The 18,140-nt window shown below is 42.8% G+C and overlaps 1 protein-coding gene and 1 long non-coding RNA gene across 8 annotated transcripts in view; one reads left to right on the forward strand and one right to left on the reverse strand.

Moving 5' to 3' along the window:
- LOC309704384 (uncharacterized protein) overlaps nt 1-18,140 on the reverse strand; it is a 111,248-nt gene that overhangs the window by 36,886 nt on the left and 56,222 nt on the right. The window lies entirely within an intron of this gene.
- LOC309704403 lies at nt 16,123-17,692 on the forward strand. The gene is made up of 2 exons (XR_014276250.1): nt 16,123-16,424; nt 16,635-17,692. It is a non-coding gene; the product is annotated as an uncharacterized lncRNA (long non-coding RNA).

Genomic DNA, 18,140 nt, shown 5'->3' on the forward strand with positions numbered 1-18,140 from the left:
GAGTCTCCCGATCGTTTACTCTTGCTGTCCTGTGAACAACATCGGCGTGGTGTTAATTGTTTGCTGTTTTCGCGATCGCGTCGCGAATGAGGATATCACCAGATAAACTCGCCACATTTTAAACATTTTGTTGTTCAACAGCATCAAGACTGACGGAGTGTGTTTGAGATAACCTCACAAGTGTCACAGATGACACATTTGGCGTTTTTTTGCTGGTTTGTCGGTAGCAGCTCCTGAAACGCAAGACTGCCACACATCTGTTCGACCAACGCCAGTTGATCTAAACGCCAGTAGATCTGGAACACCGCCAGTCCGAGTGTCAGGTGAACTGAACTTCAGGTAAGAAGTTATGACCTGCAGTCTATCTGGGTCAGATATAAACCAAGTTTAGGTGGAGTTTATTTTCGTTGTGCTGACTTTTTACCCTCAGTTGCAATAACTAGTACTGGTTCTAGCCAGCTTGACAGAGTTTATATACAGCTGGGTGGGTGCTATGACGTTACTGATAGTGAACTTTATTTTATTCATAAGGTTAGTTAGTAGAGTTGCCAACGGCTCTTTAAAAAAATGGAATGGTCCCTCATTCAGAGAAAATATTACACGTTTCGTATTGAGCTGAGAAGGAACACAGTTTGTCCCGGACTTTCGCTATAATGAAAAAAAGACACAAAGCTGGAGTTATTCTGTCGTTACGCTGCACAGCTGCCTCTTCTCCTCTCATCCTCTCCCCTGCCTCTCCTGTTGCTACTTCAATCATGAAACTGATCAATGATCAGCTGATTGGCTTTTCTCCCTTGTTTATTTATCGCCCACTTTGCGCCAGAAAGAGGAAACCAGCAGATGTCGCGCTAAACAACAGCAGCACATTTAAGCTTGATCAGCTGTTGTTAGAATTTATTTGATATTACTTTCTAGTATCAGCTGATGTTTGCTGGAGTCACAGCTGTAAAAGCTGCTGGTCATGATATCGGTTTGGATATGTGGTGAGAGGGAAACATGAAGATGAAACCAGGAGATGTCCTTACTGAATCATCAGAGCTGAACAGGTGATGGAGAAACAGGTTTACCTTTTAGTTCACATGAATGAGTTGAAGGGAAGTTATGAACTGTTTCTGAGACACAAATAACACCAGGATCCTTTTTTATGTAGCTGACAGCTGGCAACTGTGCAGGGGTGGATCTAGGAAAGTTTTGCCAGGGGGCCAGGTAGGGCATTAACAGGGAAAGGTGGGGCACAAAGAAATACTTTTCTTTCTTATTCTCATTTAAAATATCTAGCTTTTATTAAATAATTATCTAAATCTTACAACCAAAGTTTTTATCTGACGTAAAATGTATAGAAATCATACATATACCAACAAGACAGTGTACATCACTGTCACAACAGCATTTGTTTTCAGTCAAAGTCTTTATGGCTTTAATACCTGGTGGGCCGGTCTCTAGTCAAAATGCCTGATTTTCTGTCCCAGTCCAGCCCTGCAGGTTAATACTGGCAGTGTCACCATGCCAGCTGACTGTATTTCATCATCAGCCAGTGTTGTTCTTGATCAATATTACCAAAGTTTACCATAAGGCAGCATAGAAAGTATTTACTTGCTTTCAGGTTTTATTCAAATGTTAGTCTTTTCAGTTGTTTCCCCACTTTTTTCCTGTTTCAAAATCAAACACCAGTTTGTGAGAAGATTATCTTCTTTTTTTTAATAGGCATTGGTTTTGCATTGGCATTGGCTAATTTGTCAATTCTTTGTTACAAATGTTCGTATTTTAATATTCAAAAATGTTTTTGCCCAAAACATATGTGCACTATATGTCAGTAAAAATATTATGCAAATATTGCTGTCCTTGAATGCTGAGTAAACACTGACAAAGCACTGATTGTATCTCTTGTACTTTATCAACGCAGTATCTAAAAACTTTGCACCATAGTGGTTAAAATCTCATTCTAATAAGAATTAAAAGCGCATTCGGTTATTAGGTTTATAGGATTATTGAATTATGGTTAACGGTTGGTAGATTTTTTTTTTTAAAACATTATCTGCCAATTACATCTGCCACCCTTCTCCAAATCTGTGCCCCTACCTGGCCCCCCAACAAAAATTTTCTAGACACGCCACTGGGTCCGGGTGGATCTCCACCAGCAGCTCAGCAGGCGAATCCGAAAACTGACACTGACGGCCAAACTCGCAGCGGTGCTTGGAGTAAGCATAAGTGGACCTGGACCTCACCGGACCTGGAGTACCTGATGATTAAGTGCCGGCCATTCTGGCTACCGAGGGAATTTACAGCAGTGATTATTACGGCTGTTTACATTCCCCCACAAGCCGACACTGACCGAGCACTCAGGGAACTGTACAGCGCGATCAGCAGTGAGGAAACCGCACACCCAGAGGCAGCGTTTATCACAGCCGGAGACTTTAATAAGGGAAACCTGAAGAAAGTCTCACCCAAACTCCACCAACACATCCATTTTAACACTCGTGGAGACCGGCTACTCGACCACTGCTACATCTCTTTCCGGGATGCGTACAAAGCCCTCCCCCGCACCCCATTCGGCCAATCAGATCACCGCTCCATCCTGCTCCTGCCCGCCTACAGGCAGAAGCTGAAACAGGAAGCTCCAACCCGGAGGGCGGTGCTGTTTTGATCACGCGGACTGGGAAATGTTTCACGTGGCTGCTAGGGACATTGACGAGTACACAGACTCAGTCTGCGGATTTATCAGGAAATGCGTGGAAGATGTCGTCCCATCCAGAACAGTTAAATCCTTCCCAAATCAAAAACCCTGGATTAACGGAGATGTTCGCGCGGCACTGGCGGCACGGAGCACCGCCTTTGCCTCCGCGAACACATCGGACTACAAACACGCACATTACCAACTCCGGAAGACTATCTAAGCAGCCAAACGTGAGTACAGGGACAGGGTGGAGCAACAGTTCGACAACCCTCGGAGTATGTGGCAGGGACTAAACACGATCACAGACTTTAGAGGGAAAACCAGCACACCGCAGACCACGGCCTCTCTGTGTGAGGATCTAAACGTATTCTACGCTAGATTCGACACAGCGAACACCATGAGACCGGACAGTGTGCGCACCGCGGATGACGTCAGTGCGCACACTGTGTCTGAGGAGGATGTGCGGAAGTGCTTCAGGAAGGTGAACGCACGCAAAGCTACTGGTCCGGACGGGATTCCCGGCCGCGTCCTCAAGTCATGCGCGGCTCAGCTGGCTGCAGTGTTCACGCACATCTTCAACCTTTCCCTCTCTCTGTCTGTAGTCCCAGCCTGCTTCAAAATGGCCACCGTCGTCCCTGTACCCAAATCCTCCACCATCTCCTCATTGAATGACTGGCGACCTGTAGCCCTGACCCCCATCGTAAGCAAATGCTTCGGTCACTGGACCCTCTACAGTTCGCATACCGCCACAACAGGTCCACTGATGATGCCATAGCCTTGACACTACACACTGCCCTGTCACACCTGGAGAAGAGAGACACGTATGTGAGAATGCTGTTTGTAGATTACAGCTCAGCATTCAATACCATCGTTCCCTCGAAGCTGGACAGGAAACTGCAGGATCTAGGACTGAGCAGCTCCCTCTGCAGCTGGATCCTTAGCTTCCTGTCTGACAGACGCCAAGTGGTCAGACTGGGCAGCATCACCTCATCCCCCATCACACTGAACACTGGTGCCCCACAGGGGTGTGTACTGAGCCCTCTCCTGTACTCACTCTACACCTACGACTGCACAGCCACTAACAACTCCAACATCATTGTGAAGTTTGCGGACGACACTACAGTGGTGGGTCTTATCACCAATGGTGATGAGACGGCTTACAGGGAGGAGGTCAGCGCCCTGACCCACTGGTGTCAAGACAACCATCTCACACTCAACGTCGCAAAGACAAAGGAGCTGATAGTGGACTTCCGGAGGTGCAGAGAAGTACACACCCCCATCACCATCAACGGCGCTGCTGTGGAGAGAGTGAGCAGCTTCCGGTTCCTTGGTGTACATCTGGCTGAGGATCTTACGTGGTCAGTACACACAAACAAAACAGTGAAGAAGGCGCAGCAGCGCCTCTTCTTTCTCAGGAGACTGAAAAGATTCGGCATGAGCCCCCGCATCCTCAGGACCTTCTATCACTGTGCCATTGAGAGCATCCTCACTGGATGCATCACCACCTGGTATGGCAACAGCACCGCCTACAACTGCAAAGCTCTCCAGCGAGTAGTGCGGTGCTCTGAACGGATAATTGGAGGTGAGCTTCCCTCCCTCCAAGACATCTACAGGAAGCGGTGCCTGAGGAAAGCGGGGAGGATCATCAAGGACTCCAGTCACCCCAGCCATAAACTGTTCAGACTGCTTCCATCAGGAAGGAGGTTCTGCAGCATCCGGTCCCGTACCAGCAGACTGAGAGACAGCTTCTTCCATCAGGCCATCAGACTGCTGAACACTTCATAGACACCTCAGCTTCACTACTGGAACTTTAACATTATGCACTCCATACTGTACAGTAACGCCACTGTTTTGCACATGTCTCAACTCTGTATATTTTTATATATTTTATTTATTGTTGACTCTATTTAATTTGTAAAATATGTGTACACACACACACACACACACACACACACACACACACACACACACACACACACACACACACACACACGTAGAAAAATATTTAGTATACACATCCAGAAATGCATATACTATTATATATTGTACATATATTTATTAGTTTCAGATGTAGCCATTCTTGTATTTTGCTTGTTTACATTATTGTATTTTGCACAACTCTGTTGCTTGTGAAGCTCGCACACAAGAATTTCACTCACATGTGCTGTACCAATGTACCTGCACATGTGATGTGACAATAAAAGTGATTTGATTTGATTTTGATTTGAAATTATTTTTGGAGTGGCACAAATAATTTGTGTGGCATCAAATTTGATGCAGAACAGCTGATTGTTCTGTAAATAGTTTGAAATGTTTATTTAAAAAAACGCCTTGGCTGCATTTTAAGTAAACAGCTGCAAAAAACTTTGTTTGCATAGATCAGTTACTTTTTTGAAGACGTAATTATATAATTAATTGCCCAACATTGGTCATTATATACTGTATTTTGCAGACAGAGAGTTACAGGACTCTCTCCCAGACCACAGACTCATACTCATAATACAAGTCAGAGCTTTTTTTTTTTTTTTTAAAAAAGAAAGTTGCGTTTTCAAAATTGGAGTTCAAGTTATTTTTACTTCCAATAGTGTTAACATACTACACAGGTCATGAACAAGATTTTTTTTTGAATTTTTGTTGTAAGTGGGCTAAAGGAGTTAATTAAAAAAAAGTCTAACATAAATTTAAATGTTGTAATTTGATTATTTTAATAAACCATGTAACTTGGATGGATTCAATGCTGACGTGACCACAGTGCACACGCCTGCTGTTGCTCACAGTGGTCCAAGGGACCGCTCAGAGAGTTTGTGTGTTCGCTCAGACACATGAAAAATTAGAGGGAACATTGGACCCAAGCTTCGCCCCCACAACAGGGTCCTCAACCGTCCTGGAAGAAAGTCTAGTGTGGTATTCTACTGATCAACTGAGCATGCCACCTTTCCCAGTTTGTGTCCATAAACCTCTTTGTGTGCTCCCCTGTTGATCTTCTCTCATTCCTACACTGCTCTTTTGATGGTCATGTGATCTGTACACCTAAATACAGCCCAGTTATTGTTGTTGTTCACACCTGACGCCTGGGCTCATAAGTTGTCCTCAATATCTTGCATTTCCATCCCCCGTTTCTGACTCCCTGCCATCTGTCTTCTCCTTGATATTCTTCTATAATGAAACCTGCAATCATTGCAATCACCAATGAGTCAGCTGAATGGCTAGCTTATCACTTTAACTGAAACACTGTTCAGTCTCAACTTTGCAGTTACTATTTTCATCATTTATGTTACAAGCATTTGTAAGTGCAATTTGTTTGGAGGCACAATCGTCTGATTTTTGTGTGTGACAACATTTCTGCATCTCAAGAACGGTTTAGTTTGGACTACTTGCACAATTTTGCGCTTTAAACTGACCTGCAGTTTGGTTTGGCTAAAAACTTCAGAGCAGACATTTGCCCAAATTTCTGGGCGCTTTCTTGGGTCAGCACAGCTTCTCAGTTTAATATATGAAGTGCCAGATCTTTTTGCATGTCCACTTAATTTCAGAATTTAAGAAACAATCCATGTGACTGAGGCCTGGTATCAGCTTGGCATCCTTTCATCTCTCTAGCCTTTTAGTTAATTATGCCTTACTAAAAACGTGTAAAACAGAGAGCACAATCTGTGATTAGGTATTGAAACAGCTGTTTACTCCCCAGATGTTTGTGTCCTCAAAGAAATTCCATTTTGATTTATGTGAATGTATTGTGCAGGTACTTTCTCTGCTTCGCCCTCATTGCTTGCTTTATCTGAGAACATAATCTGCCTTCTTTTAGCTTGGGGTAGGCCTCACTTTATGTTTTAAATTAAAACGCTTGAAGACAAAGTGAACTCTGGACAAGCGTGCGACCTAACTGAAGTCCAGGTGGGCTTGTTGATAATCACATTTTCACACTCATCTCGGGGCAGACCTGTGGTGTTCTGGTGCCAACCTGTCCCCTCCGTTTTTTGAGTGCCCCCCCCCCACATATAAAAAGAGACGGTTTATTTTATAATATTTTAGACAACAGCATATAAAACACCATTTGCTTGCACTTGTGTGTGTGTGTGTGTGTGTGTGTGTGTAAAAACTGAGATGTTCAGAGGTCTTGCTTCATGGTATCGAGCAGCTCACACAAAACAGGGTCTTTGTATTTTAATGTAGGTGCTGATGTAAACCACAATTTTCAGCAAACATCTATCAGGTCATTGCACTTTTCTTTATTTTTAAAGCTTAAGTATGCGTACATGGGATATATTAAAAACTGACAAGCTGTTTGAACATATGATGTGAAATCACTTAATTAACCTGCTGGATTTGCTAAAAGTTAAAATATTTATACTACTTTGGCTAATGGGTTTTGCACATTACTCTTAGCTTAGTAAGTGGCTATTAGTGAGGGTCATGATAATCAATTCAATTGCGTAATGGGCTGACTAAGTATTTCCAGACTAAGAGAAAAAGTCAGTGAACATATCCGTTGGTTTAGGTGTAGGCTTAATCCATTTCTGAGAAAACTGAAGAGCATAAGTGAGGGTTAGTATGTGTTAATGATTTCAGTGTCATGCAGGGGAAAGTAGCATTCAGTGGAAGCTTCTCGGTGATTGTTTTAAATCCAAATATGACCCTTATTTGTGGCGCATGTTAGCATACAGTCAGCTCAGGAGTTAGTATCAGTCATGTGGTTGTCACGAGGTTGCGCACAGCATCACCGGCAAGAGGGCTTGGTTTGAGAGGTTTTTGGCATCTGTGATGTGATTTACAACCATCCACCCATGTACAGTAAGAAGCTGCACTCACAACCGTGGGCATCAGCAAGTTGGTGAAATTTAAACAAAACAGCATTCCATCTGAAACTCTCTTATTGTACCCAAAATACAAATTTTAGTGATTACATGTGGCTTCATTAATTATGTTCAAAAGGATGAATACATAACGCAAGTAATAACTTTATAATCAGTCAGTGAATGAAGGAGCTCAAGAGTGCAAATATAGTTGCAATAAAGTGACAAATATGCCCTTTTATGTCAAACAAAGACCGAAATAAGTGGCATCAGTGTGAGGATGAAAATGAGCGATCCAACCTCACACTGCAGATATCAGGGCAACGCACAGTGGGGGGGCAGGGGAGGGGGGGGTTGCAGTCTGCGCGCACAAGAGGGCTAACAACGCTGTGAGTGACAGAATCCACCCAAACTGAGGAACAGCTTCTTCCCCAGAGCTGAAGCCTGCACTGTTTGCACTATAATATAATATAATATAATATAATATAATATAATATGTTGCTATTTAATGTTTTTTGTTCGTGTTGCAGCTGCTCTGTGAGCCAAGCTTTCGTAGTCTAAATTCAATGGAAATATATCTCTGCACCACACGATGGCGATAGATTCTCACAGTCTGTGCTCTGCTTCCGCCACCAGTCATCTTTAAATCTTTTTTTTATTCAATGAAACCTTTATTTAACTCGCAGCATTACTTTAAAAAAATCATATTTAAATACAAAAAAATAAATAAATACATGAACGACAGTAGTAGAAAATTGATAAAATAACACCAAATAAATATATTTACAAATGATAGCAACATCAATGGAATAAAACCATGAACACCAGCAGAAGGAGAAAGAGGCCTGTATCTACATTATTACTCTGGCAGCTCTCAGTCTCCATACAGACAGGACACGTTGCAGCGTAATTGCAGACAGGTGCGTGGGCCTGAGCTCCGCCCAGGCAGAATGACGAGTGGAAGAAAGCAGCAACACAATAAACATATGTAACCTTGCGGAGCCGGCCGGGCAGACATCGAGACCGTGACAGAGTGCAAAACTTTTATACTTGACAACACACACAAAAACCCCCACACACAACAAAAATCAGAATTTTTGTGATTTGGATTTTTATTTAAAGGTGAAACCTTTTTTCTTTTCTTTTTTTTGCCAGATTAGACATTTTGATTAATTTCATTGAAGTATACTTTAGTTTTTTTGTTTTACTTTGATGCTATAATAGATGTTTTTAAAATTTAGTAATATTTAATACTATATTGCATCATGGCAAAACAACAGTCTCCTCAAGCTGCTTTATACTGTAAGGTGAAAACACTACAGAAAAAGCCAGAAAACCCCAGAAAACCCCAACAATCCAAAGATCCCCTTTGAGCAAGCACTGGGCGACAGTGGGGAGGAAAAACTCCCTTTAGGAAGAAACCTCCGGCAGAACCAGGCTCAAGAAGGGGCGGCCATCTGCTGCGACCGGTTGGGGGTGATGGAAAGAGAATAGAGGGAGACAAGATGAAGTATACTTCTAATGGCCTATTCCAATTGGTGGTAATACATCATAAGAATTGAGGAAAGGTGGTGTTGATGGAGACTCTGGGGAAGGCCTTCGTCTGCCAGGGTGTTTTGGAGCCACTTGAATAAATTTAGTTTGCACTGGAGGTGGACGAGGTTTAATCTGTGGAAAGATCTGAGACGGAGTCGGAGTCTCCCCATAACATCTCCCCATCACGCCTCTATGGACCAACGGTGCGAGCTTTTGTCCTTTCTGTTTTTCTAATTTAAGCTGGAGTTGAACGTCTTTCACTCTAGATTTTAGATGACCCATCTCTTTTTCTTCATTGCCAGCCTTTCTGATCATCTGGTTCACTGGTCCAATGAGCTCCTGTTTTTGTTTGAATAAAGCGTATTCGGAAGACTTTACCATATCATTGTACTGCTTTTTAAATGATTCCAGCTCCCGTGTTTTATCTAGTAAAGCTGCATCTAGATCCTTGCATCTGGTACGTAGACAGTTCAGCTGTTTTTCAAGAAACTCGGTCGTTCCAACAAAGGGGATGCCTTCCACACCGTCTGTCACGGCTGCCGAGGCGAGCCGTGTGGAGTTGGAAAAAGGACCCAAGAGCAAGCAGTGTATGAAAAGATTAGTGGAGTTTATTTACAAGGTGTCAGTGGCAGGAACAGAAAACGAATAATGAGACAAACTAACGGAAACCTAAACTGGGAAAACTAAAGAGCAACTAGAAATCCACAGGACACGGGGAGAAAGGCAGAGAGACGCAGACTGACGGAGGATACAGAGACGCAGAGAGACACAGATGAATGCAGAAAAGCGCGGACTTACATGGAGTAATACAGACGAACCGGCAACAGGCAGGAGAACACACAGGGCTTAAATACACACACCAGTAATCAGGGGATAAGAGACAGGAGGGCAACACAGCTGGGAGAAATCAGAGCTGACGGGACAGGGGAAATGTAAACTGAACACACTCACATCAGACATGAACCTTCAGAATAAAACAGGAAATTAACAGACAGAGAACCAGACAGGACACTGAACTTGACAGGCAGACTCATGAGCAGACACAAAAACACCATGGACAGACAGAGGGAACACAGAGAAGTGGGAGCAGGCAGGCAAAGAACAGAAACCTAACAAATGGCAAAATAACAACAGAATACACACTCGGAATGAACAAAAGCATAAGGAAACACAAAACACTGAGTCCTCAGACTCAGGACCATGACACCGTCTACGTATTTCTTTTTCAAGTTGTGGAATATATCCCTAAATTCCACCTTTTCTTTTTCTCTCAAGTGACCTGCATGTGGAAATGCCTTTTCAAAGGACAAAACGCACTGGTACAATTCCTCTTGGAAGTGGCGCTTTTTCTTTTCCAGGCAATTCGTTTTTTGTGTGAATATTTCTGTTTGCTTTTTTGTGGCGCGCAGTTGCTCTTCCAGTGAGATCTTTTCAGCCAGTGCCTGATTGTGTGCCGTTTTTACTTTATGCCTGTCCACTGCTGTCTTTCTGTGTTCTTCCTTCTCTTTACTTAGTGTCACAGTTCGGCTGTGTGGCAGGCAGGAGAAGGACCCAAACGCAAACTCACAGAGTCAAAAGTTAAACTCAAAAAACACAGCTTTATTGCTGGCGTGGAGTGGGACACGAAAAACAATACAAAATAACCTAAACTGGGAAAAACTAAAGCACAAGGAGCCACAGGGAAAAATCACACAGCTATGATGGAGGACGCAACACTGACAAAGAGAAACATGGGGCTTAAATACACTGAGGGATAACGAGGGGGAATGAGCCACAGGAGGAGAGCACAGCTGAGAGTAATTAAGCAGGACGAGGCAAGGGAAGCAAAACTAGAAACATTAACATAGAACAGACTGTGAAAGTAAAACAGGAAACACACTGACGGAACTCAAGACATGTGGACTTAACAGACTGGGGGAGACAGAACATAGGGATCTGAAACATGGAACAGAAAGGCACAGTAGATCAACATGAACATAACAACGCCACAGGGGAAGAGTAAAACTGAACACGATGAACACAGAAACACCAGACCTCTTCACAATAAAACAGGAAACATAATGAGACGTAGACATGACAACCCAAACTTCACAATGTATATCAAAACGTAAAGGGAAAACAGTTTGATGAGCTGTATAGTGAACTGAAACTGAAACAAAACGAAGCCTATCATTAGGAATAGTGACTTTTTACAACTTCAGTTCTTTTTTCACTCAGTAGGTGGCAGCAAACTACAAACAATGGTTGCATTTTACACTCATCCGTTTTCATTAGAGGCAGAACCCAGAAGCACATCCAGGTTTAGGTCTACTGCTTGGTGCTACACAGAAACAGGCTGAACAGACTGGAACTCACATGAATTTGGACGAATCGAAGTAAGAATGTCACTTCTGCTCAATTGAATTGATTATCATGACCCTCACTAATAGCCACCTTAATAAGTTAAGAGCAATGTGCCAAAGTAGTATAAATATTTTAACTTTTGGAAAATCCAGCAGGTTGATTAAGTGATTTCACATCATGTGTTCAAACGGCTTGTCAGTTTTTAATATATCCCATGTGCGCATACTTAAGCTTTAAAAAAATACAGTCCAATGACCTGATAGATGTTTGCTGAACATTGTGGTTTACATCAGCACTTAAATTAAATCATACAGAACCTGTTTTGTGTGGGCTGTTCGATACCATGAAGCAAGACCTCTGAACATCTCACTTTTTACACACAAACACACACATCCAAGCAAACAGTGTTTTATGTGCTGTGAGATTTATAATATTATTTTATGCCATGTTAGACCCCTAATTAAAGATTGTGAATTATTATGTAGTTTTAGTTTGCATTATTCTCCTGAATTAGGAGAGGGTGATAACTATTGCATTTGTTAAACTGATTTGCATTACACTGCTGATTTATTGTGAATGGATGATATTGTTTCATGATGCATTATACTGCTGAGTTATAAGAAATACTGTTTGCAGAAAAGTCATCGCCTTATTTGTCTGATTAGAAGAGAACGGAACATGCTGGAGTTTTCTGCCCCATCTCAGCAGGAGCAGATAAACAGGGAGCCAAGGTCGTAGCTTAGGCGCCGTGTGAGAGAAAGCATGTGAATGTTTAGGCTTTTATGATAAGGTGGGGGCACCAGAGGCTATAAGAGTTTGATCAATGCTCCACCATTTTGAGATCTGAGGCTGTCTGCATACAGTGTCCATCTCCCACGCGTGTGATCATTAAAATCATCGTTTGACTTAACCCGGCCGGACCAGTGTTGTTATTGTGGTTTTTCCTCTTGTCTCCATCCCCAATTTTTGAACTCGTAACAGTGCTGTCGTCTAAAATATTATAAATTTGCCTAAAATAGAAGTGTTTAAAACTTCTATACAGATCCTGTGCAGCCACAAAAACAGAGGGGACAGGCTGGCACCAGAACACCACGGATGTGCCCCGAGATGAGTGTGAAAATGTGATTATCAACAAGCCCACCTGGGCTTCAGGTAGGCCACACGCTTGTCCAGAGTTCACTTTGTCTTCAAGCTTTTTAATTTAAAACATAAACTGAGGCCTACCCCAAGCTGAAAGAAGGCAGATTATGTCCTCAGATAAAGCAAGCAATGAGGGCGAAGCAGAGAAAGTACCTGCACAATACATTCACATAAATCTAAATGGAATTTCTTTGAGGACACAAACATCTGGGGAGTAAACAGCTGTTTCAATACCTAATCACAGATGATGAGGACGAAGTCGAAGTCCTGCAAGGACTGCTGGAAACAGCAAAAGAAAAGGTGGTACGTCAGGAATTTCACAACAGCCAAGTTGTTGAATTATTATTGAAACGCCACAAAGAGGAAAAAAATAAGATGCAGCAATTTTACGAGGAAAATACTAAAAAAAACTCGAAGACAAAGCCAATGCTGCAGACAGAAAGTTAGAAGAGGTCATGGAAATGTATGATTCCAAAATAGAAAAGCTTGAGAGAACAGTAAAAAATAGTAGAGGTGTGGCCGTCAATGCGGTTAAAGAACGCGAGGAACAACATCAATCCTCGCAGTGTTGGATTGAGGGTCTTCTGACACGTAATACAAAGTTACAGGACGAAAATGAATTGATGGATAAAACCGTGAAAGAATTAACAGACGAGAAAGATCAAATGGGCAAAGTAATAGACAACCAAAAGGCCCAGAATATGGAGATCAAACGGAAATGTCAGAGAAATATTAGGGCTCTGGCCTTTGAAAAGAAAATGAAGGCTATGGTCGAAGATGAAGTTGATTCTTTGAAAAAGAAAAATGAAGACCTAAAAAAGGCCCTAAGCACAGAGCAGGAAAACCACAGAAAGACAGCAGTGGACAGGTATAAAGTAAAAACGGCACACAATCAGGCACTGGCTGAAAAGATCTCACTGGAAGAGCAACTGCGCGCCACAAAAAAGCAAACAGAAATATTCACACAAAAAACGAATTGCCTGGAAAAGAAAAAGCGCCACTTCCAAGAGGAATTGTACCAGTGCGTTTTGTCCTTTGAAAAGGCATTTCCACATGCAGGTCACTTCAGAGAAAAAGAAAAGGTGGAATTTAGGGATATATTCCACAACTTGAAAAAGAAATACGTAGACGGTGTGGAAGGCATCCCCTTTGTTGGAACAACGAAGGAGTTTCTTGAAAAACAGCTGAACTGTCTACGTATCAGATGCAAGGATCTAGATGCAGCTTTACTAGATAAAACACGGGAGCTGGAATCATTTAAAAAGCAGTACAATGATATGGTAAAGTCTTCCGAATACGCTTTATTCAAACAAAAACAGGAGCTCATTGGACCAGTGAACCAGATGATCAGAAAAGCTGGCAATGAAGAAAAAGAGATAGGTCATCTAAAATCTAGAGTGAAAGACGTTCAACTCCAGCTTAAATTAGAAAAACAGAAAGGACAAAAGCTCGCACCGTTGGTCCATAGAGGCGTGATGGGGAGATGTTATGGGGAGACTCCGACTCCGTCTCAGATCTTTCCACAGATTAAACCTCGTCCACCTCCAGTGCAAACTAAATTTATTCAAGTGGCTCCAAAACACCCTGGCAGACGAAGGCCTTCCCCAGAGTCTCCATCAACACCACCTTTCCTCAATTCTTATGATGTATTACCACCAATTGGAATAGGCCATTAGAAGTATACTTCATCTTGTCTCCCTCTATTCTCTTTCCATCACCCCCAACCGGTCGCAGCAGATGGCCGCCCCTTCTTGAGCCTGGTTCTGCCGGAGGTTTCTTCCTAAAGGGAGTTTTTCCTCCCCACTGTCGCCCAGTGCTTGCTCAAAGGGGATCTTTGGATTGTTGGGGTTTTCTGGCTTTTTCTGTAGTGTTTTCACCTTACAGTATAAAGCAGCTTGAGGAGACTGTTGTTTTGCCATGATGCAATATAGTATTAAATATGACTACATTTTAAAAACATCTATTATAGCATCAAAGTAAAACAAAAAAACTAAATGAAATGAATCAAAATGTCTAATCTGGCAAAACAAGAAAAGAAAAAAGGTTTCACCTTTAAATAAAAATCCAAATCACAAACACATTCTGATTTTTGTTGTGTGTGTTTTTTTGTGTGTGTTGTCACGTATAAAATCTTTGCACTCTGTCTCGGTGTCTGCCCGGCCGGCTCCGCAAGGCTACATATGTTTATTGTGTTGCTGCTTTCTTCCACTCGTCATTCTGCCTGGGCGGAGCTCAGGCCCACGCACCTGTCTGCAATTACGCTGCAACGTGTCCTGTCTGTATGGAGACTGAGAGCTGCCAGAGTAATAATGTAGATACAGGCCTCTTTCTCCTTCTGCTGCTGTTCATGCTTTTATTCCATTGATGTTGCTATCATTTGTAAATATATTTATTTGCTCTTATTTTATCAATTTACTGTCGTTCATGTATTTAATCTTCTTTGTATTTAAATATGATTTTTTTTAAGTAATGCCGCGAGATGGACAGTTAAATAAAGGTTTCATTGAATTAAAAAAAAGATTTAAAGATGACTGGTGGCGGAAGCAGAGCACAGACTGTCTGTGAGAATCTATCGCCATCGTGTGGTGCAGAGATATATTGCCATTGAATTTAGACAACGAAAGCTTGGCTCACAGAGCAGCTGCAACACGAACAAAAAACATTAAATAGCAACATGATATATTATATTATATTATATTATATTATATTATATTATATTATATTATATTTATAGCTGTCGAAATTAACGCGTTAATTGCGATAATTAAATTTTGGAATTAATTACGTTAGAATATTTAACTATTTAGCGCAACACGCAGATAAGTCGCTCCCATAATTCCACTTGATTTGTTTACCGCGCCACTGAAAATGGAGAAGCAGGAAGCGGATGGCCTTCTGGATGGGGAATTTAAATACAAGAAGAACATAGATGGGACAATAAACAAACGCGTTGTAATTTGCACTCACTGTAGTAAAGAGTTTCAATTTCACCGTTCAAATTCGACCTTAAAATACCACCTTAATGCCAAACACGCGTTTGTCGGGGCAGCAGCTTCACCCGGCCTGCGTCAGACCACTCTTAGTGAACGCAGGCCACTCGGTAAGTCTTCTTTGGACAAACTGACCGACAATATAGCCAAATGGATAGCAAAGGACTGCAGACCGCTAAGCATTGTGGAGGACAAGGGCTTTGCGGATGTTTTAAAGGTTGCATCTCAGGACGCGTCCTACAAGCCCCCAGCGAGAAGCACAATAACAATTCGAATCCACGAACTGTATGAAACGGAGAAAAAGAAAAAAGAAGAGGCTTTAGTTCACACAGAATGCGTGGCTCTGACAGGAGACCACTGGACATCATTGAGTAATGACAATTACCTGGGAGTTACTGCGCATTTAATCACTGAAGCCTGGGGTCTGACATCCTTTGCGCTGACTATAATGAAAACGGAAGAGCGGCACTTTGCGGAGGCTTGTGCAGAGCAGTTCCAGACTGTTGCTCGCAGGTGGAGAATTGAGGAGAAGGTGACAACAGTAGGCACGGACAGTGCGCGCAATATGATCGCCGCGGCTCGCATCATGCCATTCAATCACATGCCGTGTACCGCGCACATTCTACAGAGATGCATCACAGTGAGTCTCGCAGACAGTGGCTTTGTCACTGCGCTGGCCAAATGCCGCAAAATTGTTGGCCATTTTAAGCACAGCCCAGCAAACACAGCAGAGCTGAACGCAGAGCAGGTGTCACTGGGGCGCAAGCAGGAGCCGTTGGCCCAGGACGTGCCTACGCGCTGGAACTCCACGCTGGAGATGGTGAAGCGCTTGATCCGCAACCAAACTGCAGTAACCGCGACTCTGGATAAACAAAAGCATAAACTTGTCCTCCTGACGCCTCCAGAGTGGGACAAACTCCAGAGACTGGAGACACTTCTAGAGCCCTGCAGGTGAGCCTGTCATTGTGACCATAATTGTAGGTTTAGATTAAATGTATCAAACATACATCTTAAATCAGTTTTGTTATTATGAAAATGTCTTATTTAAAAAATAAATGAAATCAAATATTTTATTAATATTACCTAGTATTAAAAAGCTTTTTTTAATTTGCTGTCTTATCTGTGTGTGTGTGTGTGTGTAAATGGCCTGCATTTGTATAGCGCTTTTCTAGTCCATAGGACCCCAAAGCGCTTTACACTACATTCAGTCATTCACCCATTCACGCACACATTCACACACTGGCGATGGCAAGCTACATTGTAGCCACAGCTGCCCTGGGGCGCACTGACAGAGGCGAGGCTGCCGGACACAGGCGCCACCGGGCCCTCTGACCACCACCAGTAGGCAAACACGGGGTTAGTATCTTGCCCAAGGATATTTGGCATGCAGCCAGGAGGCAGCCTGGGATCGAACCACCGACCTTCTGATTAGTGGCTGACCTGCTCTGCCACCTGAGCTACAGCCACCCCATGTGTGTATGTGTGTATTCCACTGCAGATATGTGACTGAACTGCTGGGAGGAGAGGCCTACGTCTCCTGCTCTGTAGTTCTACCAGCCTTCTGCCACCTGCGCCGTGTCATGGAAGTAACTGATGAGGACCCTGCATATGTGGTGAGGTTTAAAGAGAAGTTTAAGGAAGACCTTGCTTCCCGCCAGGAACATACCAACTATGCATGGCTCCAGATCGCAACTGCACTGGACCCACGTTTTAAAGACCTACGCAGTGTGCCCAAGACTGACAGAGAAGCAGTGTGGACCACACTGGCAGGCATGCTGCATGAAGACTCTCCTAGAAGATCACACACTGCAGAAGAAGGTCCAGCCAAGAAGAGGCTGAGCCTGCTGCAGATGGACTCTGACTCTGAGTCAGAGGAGGAGGTACAGCAGGACAGAGCCATACAGCGCTACAGAGCAGAGCCCTGCACTGCCTTAGAGGACTGTCCCTTACAGTGGTGGGCAGCTCATGCAGGAGCCCACAGCCAGCTGGCCCGCCTTGCTCGCAGATACCTGGCCACTCCTGCCTCCACATTTTGCCTGTTGAATTAGGCCTATGTTCTGTGAACTTGAAGATGTATATGGATAAAACAATGTGCTAGATTTAAACGGGTGGAAAACATTCAGTAAAAATCCCTCACAATTATTTGAAGCCCTGTTCTGCTTGTACTGCTTGTACTCACAATTAATAATAAATAAAACAAACAAGTGTGTTAAAAACCACTATCTGTCCCGATTTTTACACATATATACACACATATACACATATATTTCGAGTTGCGATTAATACATTTTTAGGCTGTGATTAATTCGCTTCCAGCACAACACCCAGCCTACGTCAGACCACGCTGAGTGAACGCAGGCCACTCAGCGTGGTCTTAGCATTAAATAACACTAACAAGTGTGTAAAAATCCGCTATCTGTCCGTATGTTTGCACACATTTTGGTCATATTTCGAGTTGTGATTAATCATGATTAATTAATTTTTAGGCTGTGATTAATCTGATTAAAAATTTTAATCATTTGACAGCCCTAATTATATTATATTATATTATATTATATTATATTATATTATATTATATTATAGTGCAAACAGTGCAGGCTTCAGCTCTGGGGAACAAGCTGTTCCTCAGTTTGGGTGGATTCCGTCACTCACAGCGTTGTTAGCCCT

The sequence above is a fragment of the Aulonocara stuartgranti genome (genome assembly GCF_965226115.1).
Source record: "Aulonocara stuartgranti genome assembly, chromosome: 4".
Lineage (NCBI taxonomy): Eukaryota > Metazoa > Chordata > Actinopteri > Cichliformes > Cichlidae > Aulonocara > Aulonocara stuartgranti.